Source organism: Pan troglodytes, chromosome 10 (genome assembly GCF_028858775.2).
Source record: "Pan troglodytes isolate AG18354 chromosome 10, NHGRI_mPanTro3-v2.0_pri, whole genome shotgun sequence".
NCBI classification, from domain to species: domain Eukaryota; kingdom Metazoa; phylum Chordata; class Mammalia; order Primates; family Hominidae; genus Pan; species Pan troglodytes.
The window spans coordinates 120,233,604-120,247,495 of NC_072408.2; positions in this window are offsets into that span (position 1 = coordinate 120,233,604).

Here is a 13,892-nt window from a genome sequence, read left to right on the forward strand (position 1 = left end):
TAATACATGTATCTAATGTTACTACTAAAAATAGACAACAGAGCTCTAATGAAGTGATTTAAAGAAAAAAGTACTTAAATCAGATACTTTATCAGAAAAATAGAGACTGTGAGCCCAAATGCTTTCTCAGGATTCACAAAACTTGGGACACCAATTCACTCTGCCAAAATTGAGCTGGAAGCTGAGTCACGCAAGAAGCGGCCTTTCCTTTCCTTCCTAAGCAGAGAGCTACAGTAGAAGCTTAAATATGAGACAAACACATAACTGACTATTCCCCTACCTGCTCCTCTTCTCTTGAAACATGTGGGTTCAGTAGTGTGACCGTACCCTCTTTCTTTTCCTTCCAGCTTCCAGCCTGCTTTTCCCCTTTAAATATTGAAGACCTAAAATCATCTATGGAGAAAGGCAAGGACCTGTCTTCTGGTCGTGCCCTTGCCCTTAACCTTGGCAAAATAAACTTTTAAATCGATTGAGAACTGCCTCAGATACTTCCTTTTCTTTTTTTTTTTTGAGATGGAGTCACCCTGTTGCCCAGCCTGGAGTGCAGTGGTGAGATCTTGGGTTGTTGCAACCTCTGCCTCCTGGGTCCAAGCAATTCTCCTGCCTCAGCCTCCTGAGTAGCTGGGATTACAGGCACCCACCACCATGCCCTGCTAATTTTTTGTATTTTTGGTGGAGACGGGGTTTCACCATGTTGACCAGGCTGGTCTCGAACTCCTGACCTCAAGTGATCTGCCCACCTTGGCCTCCCAAAGTGCTGGATTACAGGCATGACCCACTGAGCCCGGCCTGATACTTCTTGATTTATAGTTTCTTCACTTGCAAATGGGGACAATATCTATTTTCCAAGGACCGTTAGGAAAATGGAATAAGGATTGTGTGAGATAATGCACTTAAAGTTGCTAGCATGTGCTTGGCACGTAGTAGGTGCCCAAGAAAAAATAACAGTAATAAAGATAGAATGTCTAACAGCCACTGAGCCCTCAGCAAGTACCAAACCACAGAGGACGCGGGTACTGTTATTATCTCCATCTTACAGAAAGGGAAACTGAGGCACATGAGATTGTCATTTGCCCAAGATCACCCAGGCAATAAGAGGGAGGAGCTGGCCTCAGAACCCAGGCAGTCTGCTCCTAAACCTGCAATCCAAAACAGGCTGGGTGTGGTGGCTCACTCCTGTAATCCCAGCACTTTGAGAGGCTGAGGCAAGCGGATCACTTGAGGTCAGGAGTTCGAGACCAGCCTGGGCAACATGGTGAAACCCCGTCTCTACTAAAAATACAAAAATTAGTGGGATGTGGTGACGGGCACCTGTAATCTCAGCTACTCGGGAGGCCGAGGCAAGAGAGTTGCTTGAACCCGGGAGGAGGAGGTTGCAGTGAGCTGAGATTGCACCACTTCACTCCAGCCTGGGTGACAGAGTGAGACTCTGTCTCAAAAAAAAAAAAAAAGTTTCTTACCCCATCAATATACCCCATAAGTATATACACCTACTGTGTACCCACCAAAATTTTTTAAAATTGAAAAAAACTAAAAACCTCCAAGCAGAGCAGTTCTGTATTGCCTTCCCCCCTCATCCTTTTATGACCTTTGGCATGAAGGGGTGGGGCGGGGGTAAGACCCCAGGGGAGCAGGGTTCAAATCCTGGCTCTGTTGTTTCCTAGCTGTGTGGCAATAGACAAGCTATTCTGCCTTCTGGAGCCTCGATTTGCTTATCTGTGAAATAGGAATGATAATGGTACCTCCCTTCTAGGCTTAGGTGACTTGACAATGCATGTGTGAGAGGGGCCTCGAATTGACTGAGTGTTTGGTAAGTTAGCAGCCATCATCGTCATCATCATCATCATCATCACAGAACTGGAAGGTCTTGCATCTGAAAACTCTCCATGCCCCATGCCAAGCCTCTTGTTTGTACCCAGCTGTGCGGAGATCTGTCTGTCCACAGGGCAGCACACACATACACACACACACACCATACACACGCACAGAGGTCTGGCTGGCTGGCTCTCTCCCTGGCCCCCTCAACAAAGCTCTCTTGTCAAGCTGGCCAGGACGAGAATATTGATGAGACAGAGGGCAACCAGGGTACAAACAGCCTGCTCAGCCGTCGTCCTCTGTGGGACAAGCTGTCACCTCTCCCTGGCCCCCTCTGACCTTCCATGGTGCTCCCAGGCTCCCTCCCCAGTGGAGCATCCATGGGTGAGTTTTGGGGATGAGGGGTGGCAAACCTAGGGGGAGGCGGGGATGGCGAAGTTCACGTGGAGACAGAGCCTCCCTCGTGTGCACCTGAGTGTATACAGCTGGTGCTCCCATTGCTGGAGCACCTCCCAGTGCCCGATCCCATGCCTTATGTTTCCCAGGTGGGGTCTCTCATAAGCCCCAGACAACCACAGGAATGGGCATTTTGATTCTCAAGGTACAGGTGACGAATAGGCTCAGAGGTTGGGTAAAAGTGTCCCTGGGAGCACCAGGTAGTGAATGGCAGTGGAGGAAGGTCAGCTCAGGAATCCTGAGTCCTTTAAGGACACAGGATCAGTAGAAAGGGTTGAGCAGGAAGGGGGTGGGAGAGCTTGCCTGCCTGGTAACCTTCAGAGGTCTCAGATTTAGGGTTTTGATGATATCTCCACATGAGGTTACCCACGAAGTCAGGGAGTTCAGACTGAAGGAAGACAGCAGTTCACTATCTTACACCACCAAATTAATTTACACTCCAGTGTCATGATTGAATATGTGGGGGGAGATGGATTTGGAGCTGCAAGTGGTAGGGACAAGATGACGAACTCTCTAGACCTCTGCATATTGTTCCATTTGCTTCACCAAGAATGTATCAGGCTGGGCGTGGTGGCTCACACCTATAATCCCAGCACTGTGGGAGGCCCAGATGGGAGGATCACTTGTGCCCAGGAGTTCGAGACCAGCCTAGGCAACATGTGAAACCCTGTCTCTACAAAAAATACAAAAATTAGCCGGGCGTGGTGGTGTGCGCCTATAGTCCCAGCTACTTGGGAGGCTGAAGTGGGAGGATCACTTGAGCCTGGGAAATGGAGGCTGCAGTGAGCCAAGATTGCACCATTGTACTCCAGCCTGGGTGACAGAGCAAGACTCTGTCTCAATTAAAAAAAAAAATGCATCAAAGCTGAGTGTGGTGGTGTGCACCTGTCTACTCAGGAGGCTGAGGTGGGAGGATCGCTTGAGCTCAGGAGCTCAAGATCAATCTGGGCAACGTAACAAGACTCTGTCTTAAAAGAAAAAAAAAAGAATGCATCAGTGTTGTGATCTGAAAAACATCAACTTAAGAAAATGGATGATATAAGAACCAAAAAAGGGGAAAAAGACAAAATATATATCACTGTCTTTGATATCCCGTCTGGGAATATGCTTTTTAAAATAACAACTCGACTGAGATATAAATCATGTAGCAATACAATTCACCCATTTAGAGTATGAATTTCAGAACATTTTCATCACTCCAAAAAGTCTCTCCCTATCCTTCCTTCCCCACTCCAGGACCCTGGCAACCAGTCTGTATTCTGTCTCTGCGGATCTGCCCTGTTTTTTTTTTTTTCTTTTTCTTTTGAAATGGAGTCTTACTCTGTCACCCAGGCTGGAGTGCAGTGGCGCAGTCTTGGCCCACTGCAACCTCCACCTCCCAGGTTCAAGTGATTCTCCTGCCTCAGCCTCCCAAATAGCTGGGATTACAGGTGTGCACCACCATGCCCAGGTAATTTTTGTATTTTTAGTAGAGACAGGGTTTCACCACGTTGGCCAGGCTGGTCTTGAACTCCTGACCTCAAGTGATCCTTTGCCTCGGCCTCCCAAGTGCTGGTATTACAGGCGTGAGCCACCGTGCCCAGCTGCCCTGTTCTTGTGTCATTTGGTGTAATGGAACCACACAATGTGTGGGCTTTTGTGTCCAGCTGCTTTCACTGGTGGCACGTTTTCACGATTCATCCACATCGCAGCACGTACCAGTCCTCCATTCCTTCTCATGAATAATATTATTCTATCCTATGGATAAGCCACATGTTGATTATCTGTTCATCAATTCATGGACATTTGCTTTCTGAGTACATATTCATTTTTTCTTTTTGAGACAAGATCACACTCTATTGCCCAGGCTGGAGTACAGTGGCACAATCACGGCTCACCACAGCCTCAGCCTCCCAGGCTCAAGTGATCCTCCTGCCTCAGCCTCTCAAGAAGCTGGGACTACAGGTGTGCACCACCACGCCCGGTTAATTTTTGTATGTTTTTGTAGAGACGGCGTTTCACCATGTTGCCCAGGCTGGCCTTGAACTCCTGGGCTCAACAAATCCACCTGCCTTGGCCTCTCAAAGTGCTGGGATTACAGGCATGAACCACTGAGCCTGGCAACCTCTTAATTTTTAAATATGCAACAATAACAACAAAAAACCCTACACATGCCGTACATGTGTGTTTCTTTGTCCCGTCATGTGGATGGGCTGACTGAGAACCTAAGAGGACGAGGGGCTTGCCCTAGGTCACTCTGGGGAGAATGGGGGCAGAACCAGTTAGAGTGGCCACGTGATAGGGGCATTCTGACCAGTCCATCAGCTGCTGGAGGGGTCTCAGGGAAAGGCTCGAACCTCAGAGGGATTAGTTCATACCTGTGATTGTAGTATCCCAGGCTTATTCATTTCCAGACAGCAAGCAAGTCACTTCCCTGAGAGGCTGTGTAACCTTGTGGTGGACAGCATGGGCTGTGCAGTCGGACAGGCCCAAGTTCAAATCCAACCTCTGCCATCAACTTGCTATGTGACCTTGAACAAGTCACTTAACCTTTCTGTGCTTTGGTTTCTTCAACTAAGAGTAGTTTCCACCTCTGAGATTTGTTATGAGGCTTAAGTAGCTTAATTGATGTAAAGCTGTAAGGACAGTTCCCAGCACATAGTCAGCACTCAAGAGGTGATGGCTGGACCAGGCGCGGTGACTCACGCCTGTAATCCCAGCACTTTGGGAGGCCGAGGCGGGCGGACCACTTGAGCCCAGGAGTTGGAGACCAGACTTGGCAACATGGCAAGACCCTGTCTCTACAAAAAATACAAAAAAAAATTAGCTGGGCTTGGTGGCAAGTGCCTGTAGCCCTGCTACTTGGGGGGCTGAGGTGGGAGGATCGCTTGAGCCCAGGAGGTCGAGGCTGCAGTGAGCCGAGATTGTACCACTGCACTGCAGCCTGGGGAACAGAGTGAGAGGCTTTGTCTCAGAAAAAAAAAAATAGAGATGGTCATTTTTATTTTCTGGTGCTTAAGAGGGCATGAGGGCATTCATGTCTGTAGCTCCGGGTGCTGGAGCACAAGGGTGCTCTTCTCTTACCTAGTTTTCCTTTAAAAGGTCTTGGATGACTGGGTGAGCCTGTAGTCCCAGCACTTTGGGAGGCCGAGGTGGGCAGATCACCTGAGGTTGGGAGTTCAAGATGAGCCTGACCAACATGGTGAAACCCCTTGTCTACTAAAAATACAAAAAATTATCCGGGTGTGGTGGCTCATGCCTGTAGTCCCAGCTACTCGGGAGCCTGAGGCAGGAGAATCACTTGAACCTGGCAGGTGGAGCTTGCTGTGAGCCGAGATCGCACCACTGCACTCCAGCCTGGGCGACAGAGGGAGACTCCGTCTCAAAAAAGGAAAAAAAAAAAAAAAAAAGAAAAGAAGAAAGAAAAAAGTCTTGGGAAGCAAGAAGGAAAGTGCAAGTCACCTTCTGTTCATTTCGCAGATGGACAAACTGAGGCCCAGCTCCATCTAAAACAAGCCTGAAATCCTAGGAGGAGGATGGTGGAGTCCCGCCAGGGAGCTTTGTCAAGTGCCTCTGTCATCTCCACTTCCTGGATCAGTTACATCATACCCTCCAGGGAAGTGTCCCGGGGGATGGCCAGATCAGCCTGTCCTTTGTGGCAGGAGGTGGGGATTCTGACGGTTGTTTTCACAGCTCGGGAGGACAGGCAGCTCTCACCTCTGTTTGCCCTCCCTGGCCAGTGCAGCCAGCTCCTGAGTCTCGTGGTTAACTAAGGTCTCAGACCTCAGGCTGAAACTGCTACCCTGCTGTGTGACCTTGGGGTGGTGGTCACCTAAGTTCCCTTAGCCTCAGTTTCCTGCCTGGAGAGATGGGAACGATGATAGCTACTAGGTATTGTGAGTCTTATAGATAATGGCAGCCTAGGGCCAGGCACCGAGTAAGGACTCAAAGAATAGCAGCTGCTATTTTAAAATTTAATTTAATTAATTTATTTTTTTGAGATGGAGTCTCACTCTGTTGCCCAGGCTGGAGTACAGTGGCACGCGATCTTGGCTCACTGCAGCCTCCGCCTCCCAGGTTCAAGCGATTCTCCTGCTTCAGCCTCCCAAGTAGCTGGGATTACAGGTGCATACCACCATACCTGGCTAAGTTTTGTATTTTAAGTAGAGATTAAGAGATTAAGTTTCACCATGTTGGCCAGGATGATTTCGAACTCCTGACCTCAGGTGATCCGCCCACCTCAGCCTCCCAAAGTGCTGGGATTACAGGCGTGAGCCACCGCACCCGGCCCCAAACGTCTTGATGTGTCTTTCTCTGTCACATGCACTGCACCTGCTGCAGCAGGAAGGCCAGGTGGCCTTACCTTCAAAATACCCAGAATGTGACCACTTCCCACCAAGGTCTGCTGCCGCCACCCTGCTTCAAGCCCCTGAGTCCTGTGCCTGGACCCTTGCAGGAGTTCCGCACTGGGGTCCCTGGCAGCTGATTCCCCACACAGCAGCTGGAGGGATCCTATTCTGCTGGAGTCAGGTCACATTGCTGCTCTGCTCAAGAGCCTCCCATGGCTCCCGTCTTACTTGGAATAAAAGCTGAAGTCCTGACGGTGCTTCAGCCTCCAAGGCTCTGCGTGATGTGGCTCCATTCTCTTTCTGTCCTCTTCCTCCCCGACTGTCCCCTCCGTTCATTCTACTGCAGCCACACTGGCCTCTCTGCTGTTCCTGCTGCACTCGGGGCACCCTCCTGCCTCAGGGCCTTTGCACCTGACCTTTCCTGCCTGTCTCCGTCTTCCCCTAGATATCAGGGTGTCTCACCCCCTTACCTCCTGTAAATATTTACTTACATGTCACCTTCACAGAGAGGACTTCCCTGGTCCCTCTATTGAAAACCACACAGCCTGTTTTTGTTTTTTTTTGGTAGCACTTGCCATTATCTTACCCGCCATTTCCCTGGTTAGTGCCTGTTCCCCAACTCCAAGTGCACCCCACTAGACTGTGAGCTCCAGGAGGGCAGGGTTTTTGCCTGTTTTGTTTCCTGCTGAATTCCCAGTGCCTAGAACAGTGCCTGGCATAAGGTAAGTGCTCAATAAACATCGGTTAATTCATTACCAAGTGAAATGAACAAAATATCTGAGAAGCATAAGAAGAAGAAGAGGAAAAATGCTAAATGATCACCCGTGCTGTGCAGGCATGGGGCTGGGGAGCATCGCAGTAGCTCTGACAGTGGGCTCTTGTAATGATCGTGACTGATGAGCTCTGGGAGACCTTGCTCAAAGTGCATACAGTGGCTGCGGGTGGTGGCTCATGCCTGTAATCCCAGCACTTTGGGAGGCCTAGGCAGGCGGATCACCTGAGGTCAGGAGTTTGAGACCTGCCTGGCCAACATGATGAAAATCCTTTTCTACTAAAAATACAAAAATTACCTGGGCGTGGTGCCATATGCCTGTAATCCCAGCTACTCAAAAGGCTGAGGCAGGAGAATTGCTTGAACCTAGGAGGTGGAGGCTGCAGTGAGCCAAGGTCACACCACTGCACTCCAGCCTCGGTGACAGAGTGAGACTCCAACTCAAAAAAACAAAACACACACACAAAAAAGTGCATTCGGGCATATGGCCCCTCTCTTCCGGAGGGAGGGCCCTCTGAGATCTTTCTGTTAGGCCCTTATACCTGCTCTAAGCCAGTATGTGTTTCCACCGCTTGCCCAGCTTTCTTACTACCCAGTTTTCACGCATTCATCATTCTAAATGCAAAAGCACCCCAAATGTTCTAAAGACTCAGTGCTTGATAAGGCCCCTGGAACGTTTTTTGCCTTCTGCCCTTCCTTTTGCAGGACCGGTGCTTTCTGCACACCCTCCACTTTTTCTAGCCCCTGTGCAAGTAAGGCTCCACCCCAGACCCCCTACTCAAGGACAGTGGTTCTCAAAGTGGGGCAATTTTGCAACCCGGGTGTGGGCATTGGCCAATGTCTGGAGATATTTTGGGGTGTCAAGCCTGGGATAGAGGATGCTATTAGCATCTGGTGGGTGGAGGCCAGGGCGGCTGCTATGCACAGGACTGGAAGATGTAACGTGATCTCCTGCAGTGCACACGACTGCCGCTCACACCAAAGAATGATCTGGCCCCAAATGTCAGTAGTGCTGAGGTTGGGGAATATGGGGTGAGTCCACCTCCAGGTGGGGCACTTGTCATCAGATACCGGTTGAGTCATGAGTCCTGGGTCTGGGGGGCTGGGAGGTCAGTCAATTACCAGAATGCAAAAGTCTGAAAAACATCTCAAAAGACCAATCTAAGGTTCTATAATAGCAATGTTTCTATAGGAGTAATTGGGGAAGTCACAAATCTTGTGACCTCTGGTCATATGACTCTCTCTCTCTCTCTTTTTTTTTTTTTGAGACAGAGTCTCACCCTGTTGCCCAGGCTAGAGTACAGTGGTGCGATCACAGATCACCACAGCCTCGAACTCCTGAGCTCAAGGGATCCTCCTGCCTCAGCCTCCTGAGTATCTGGGACTACAGCTGTGCCACCACACCCAGCTCATGTTTTTTTCTGTTAGTAGAGATGGGGTCTCAGTATGGTGGCCAGGTTGGCTTTGAACTCCTGGGCTCAAGGAATCCTCCCACCTCAGCCTCCCAAAGTGCTAAAGTTATAGTCGTGAGCCACCACTCTCAGCCCTCACATGACTGTTAAACAGTAAGGGATTACAGAGATTGCACTTAGATTGTAGCAGAATTCAAGCCCCTTTCATAATCTCAATTTCCTGATCTTTTATTAGTTTTACAAAAGTGATTTCAGTCCCTGAGCAAGGAGGGGGTTAGCTTTGTTTTTTTTGTTTTCTTTTTTTTTTTTGGGACAGAGTCTTACTCTGTTGCCCAGGCTGGAGTGCAGTGGCATGATCATGGCTCACTGTAGCCTTCACCTTGTGGGCTCAAGTGAGCCTCCCACCTTAGCCTCCTTAAGAGTTGGGACTACAGGTGTGCATCATGCCTGGCTAATTTTTATTTTTTGTAGAGACAGGGTCTCACTATGTTGCCCAGGCTGGTCTTGAACTCCTGGCCCAAGCGATCCTTCCATCTCAGCCTCCCAAAGTGCTGGGATTACAGGTGTGAACCACCGTGACTGACTTTGCTTCAAAGTTAAACTAGAAATTAAATTAAATTCTCATGGTGGGCCAGGCATGGTGGCTCACACCTGTAATCTCAGCATTTTGGGAGGCCAAGGTGGGAGGATTGCTTGAGGCCAGGAGTTTGAGACCAGCCTGGGCAACATAGGGAGACTCTGTCTCTAAAAAATAAAAATAAAAATGAAATTGGTGGGCACGCACCTGTAGTCCCAGCTACTCTGGAGGCTGAGGTGGGAGGATTGTTTGAGCCCAGGAGATTGAGGCTGCAGTGAGCTGTGATCGTGCCACTGCACTCCAGCCTGGGTGACAGAGTGAGACCCTGTCTCAAAGAAAAAAGAATTCCTCCCATGGTTGGCTTGGCCTATACCTGGGAATGAGGATGGCCAGCCCATGAGGCTAGAAGCAGGCTGGAGTCCGCAGCCAGTGAGGCTAGAAGCAGGCTGGAGTCCGCCGGGCTGAACTTCTCACTGTCATATTCTTTGCAAAGGCAGTTTCGGCCTCTGTGAATTCTTTCAGCTCAGATGCTGTGGCTATGAATTTCTATCTGTTGGGACAAGAGCATCCAGGTTGGATGTGGGGTCCCTGGAAGATTGGTCCCATGGCCTATTTGCTGGGCAAGCTGGAGCAAGTTACTTAACCTTTTTGTGCTTCAGCTTCTCCCTTGATCACTGATTCCTTTCCCTTTCAAGGGCAAGAGGACAGAGGGAAAGTTCCTCTGTATAAAGGTCTCAAAGGTAAACACTTACAAGGGGTCAATCAAGGGGCGGTTAGGTGTTGGGGCTGCAGTAGGGAGAGGTTAGGACAGCGAGACACATAGAGCCATGTCCCTTTACAGAGGACAGTGTGCCCCAGCTCCAGCCAGGGGAAATGTGACCTCCCAGTGTGAGACCCTCTCTGGTCTCCAGTGCTCCAGTGATTTGTCATCTTGGCCAGGGTTGATGAGTCTGAGAACTTAGGTAAGATGCTCTGTTGTATTGGGTGTTGGGAGACCTGCACCCGAATTCCGGCACAGTTATTACTCACTAGCTGGGGCTGCCTGAGCCTCAGCTCTTTTGCCATTTAGGGGAACTAAGCCTTCGGCCTTGGGAAGCGTATGACGAAGAGTCCAGGGTTAAATCTGCAAATCGGGAAAGGAAAGGCTAATCTCAGGCGTCAGAGGCTTCGTCCCTCTTCTCCACGCAATTCCCTTGCCCTGGGAACAGGAAGGTCAGCCGGGGGTGAGGATGGTGTAATGAAGCTTAATGAATAACCCAGGGGACTGGCCGGGGTGGGTGTTTCGCGGCCCAAGGTGTCAGGGACAGGGGCTGGCTGACGAACATGGCTCTGGTGGGGACGGGTCAGTGACCTGGCCCACCTCTCCAGCCTCATCTGCTCTCCAATGCAGCCACGTGGCTTCCCCAGCCCATCCTCTTCGTCACCCAAGCCAGGAGCTCTGGAGCCTCGTCCCTCTGGGTCTGAGCCCTGGCTCTGCTACTGCTGTGTGACCTTGGGAAAGCGACTTGGCCTCTCTGGCCCTATTTCCACAATGTAGGGTTTATTACAATACTTACTTTTCCAGGTAGTTGTTAGCATTCTGTCATATAATGACATCATGGTACTTTGAACGCTTACGTGCCACCTTTGCAACTTTTGCCATATTGTCCCATCACCTCTTTTATATTAGCAATACAAAACAATAGCAGCTGGGCGTGGTGGCTCATGCCTATAATCCCACCACTCTGGGAGGCCAAGGCAGGCAGATCACTTGAGGTCAGGAGTTTGAGAGCAGCCTGGCCAACATGGTGAAACCCTGTCTCTACTAAAAATACAAAAATCAGCCAGGCGTGGTGGTGCAAGCCTGTAATCCCAGCTACTTAGGAGGCTGAGGCAGGAGAATCCCTTGAACCCGTGAGGCAGAGTTTGCAGTGAGCCAAGATCACGCCATTGCACTCCAGCCTGGGCGACAGAGTGAATGGTGAGGCTCTGTCTCAAAAAACAAAACAAAATAAAGCAAAAGCAACAGCAGCGAACACAGAGCACTAACTACTGTCCTAATATTTTCCTGCATTAATGCATTTGATCCTCACATCCACTGTACTAGGGAAGTAGTGTTCTATCCCCATCTTACATTTGAGGGAACAAGGCACAGAGAGGTTAAGTGACTTACAAAAGGTCACAAGGTCACACAGTGAGAAAGTGGCAGAACAAGTATTTGTATCAGAGCCTGGCTGCGGGTCTGTGTTTTAACTACTAGGCATGCTGCTTGTTCATGCCAGAAACTACTACTACTATTATTGCTACTAATAATTTATATACAAATATATATATTATATACAAATATATATATTTATATACAAATATATATAATATACAAATATATATATTTATATACATATACATATTTATGTACAAATATATATATTATATACAAGTATATATATTTATATAAATATATATTATATACAAATATATATATTTATATACATATATATACACACACACATATATATATTTATATATATTTTTTAAGACGGAATTTCGCTCTTGTTGCCCAGGCTGGAGTGCAATAGCACGACCTCGGCTCACTGCAAACTCCACTTCCCCGGTTCAAGTGATTCTCCTGTCTCAGCCTCCCGAGTAGCTGAGATTACAGGCGCCCACCACCATGTCCAGCTAGCTTTTTGTATTTTTAGTAGTGATGGGGTTTCACTACATTGGCCATGCTCAAACTCCTGACCTCAGGTGATCCAGCTGCCTCGGCATCCCAAAGTGCTGGGATTACAGGCGTGAGCCACCATGCCTGGCCAATTAATATATTTTTTAAAGAGGCTCCATTTTTAAACTTTACTACCTACCTTAGCTTCTTCCTAAGCCATCATATCCATGAAACTATGGGTCTGATATTTTATATGTACATACACATACATATGTATACACGTATATATATACCTACATACATACACACATCTTTCCTAATGCACACAGAAATAGATTGCCAACTATTAAAAAACCTTTGGGGGCTGGGCGCAGTGGCTGTTGCCTGTAATCCGAGCATTTTGGGAGGCTAAGGTAGGAGGATTGCTTGAGGTCAGGAGTTCAAGATCAGCCTGGGCAGTGCAGTGAGACCTCGTTTGTAAAACAAACAAATAAACAAACAAATAAACAGTGTGGGTTATGCTGGACAGCACGCACGTGTTGGTGTACAGTAGACATGCACTAAATGCAGCTAGTCTGCTTCTTGTCAAAGTCTGAGCTGTGTGCTGAGTCTCTGCCTACTTCAAGAAGCCCTCCCTGATCTTGCCCCATCCCCAGCTACCCTATGGGGACTTTCTGCCCTCTGTCATCTTAGGAGGTGTTATTGTTGCTACCGAATTGGGTGTCTTCCTCTCCCCTCCATGCTGGGGGCCACTTCAAGGCACAAACTGGATTTTATCACCTCTGTGTCCCCAGTGCCCAGTCCAGGACAAGGCACCCAACAAGGATGGGTGTGTGTCTAAAGCGAGTATGGGTAGAAACTTGCCAGAGTCCACATTAAGGATCACGGCCAAGCAGCTCCATCTAACCCCAAGTGGCTGGGAGTTAATCATCAAACCTGGGGAGATCAGAAACAGCCCAAGAAGGACACACAACATCTGTGATGCCAGGTCTTCCTGTTCCCACTTTCCACATAGGGAAACTGAGGCCCAGAGATGGGCACGAGCTGCTCAGGTTCACCCAGTGAGATGGTGCAGAGACAAGACATGAATTTGACCATGTCATTCCCCCCACCTAAAGCCTTCTGTGGCTCCCTAGTGCCCCTGGGTAAGGTCCAAACTCTGGATTGGTACAGGCATCCCTGTGGACTCTGATCTCTGCCCACATCTCCAGCCTCAACCCCACTTGCTTCCCCACCCCTGCCTTCTCCCTCCCAGCCCCACTGGATACTTCCCTGACCCTGGAATATATCATGTTTTTCATTTCCAGACCTTTGCACTCCCTGTGCCTGACTCCTGGCTCCACTCAGACTTCCCCTCCTCCAGGAAGCCTCCCCAGCCCCCCAGGGCCAGGCGGGGTGCCTGCTCAGGGTTCCACAGCCCTGCCCCACCCTGCCAGCTGCTAACATCTGATAGCACTAATAAGTGCTCTCTAATGGCCCTCTCTAAGGGCTTTGTGAAGGCAGAGGACATGCTATTTTGTTTGAGGCCAAAGTTCCAGGGATTGGCACATAGTAGGTGTCCAATAAACATTTAATGAATGAATGAATGGTCAGTCATTTATCTGAGTAGCAAATAATTGCTTGGGTTCTCATGCTGCGTGTAAAATACCCGAGACGGAGAGGTGCTTCAGACAAAAATATACCTTTCCCATGTCACAAATAATAATTATAATAATTGTTTCCTTGGCCAGGTGCAGTGGCTCACGCCTGTAATCCCAGCACTTTGGGAGGCAGAGGCAAGCAGATCACCTGAGGACAGGAGTTCGAGACTGGCCTGGCCAACATGGTCAAACCCTGTCCCTACTAAAAATACAAAAATTAGCTGGCGTGGTGGTGGGTGCCTGTAAACCTG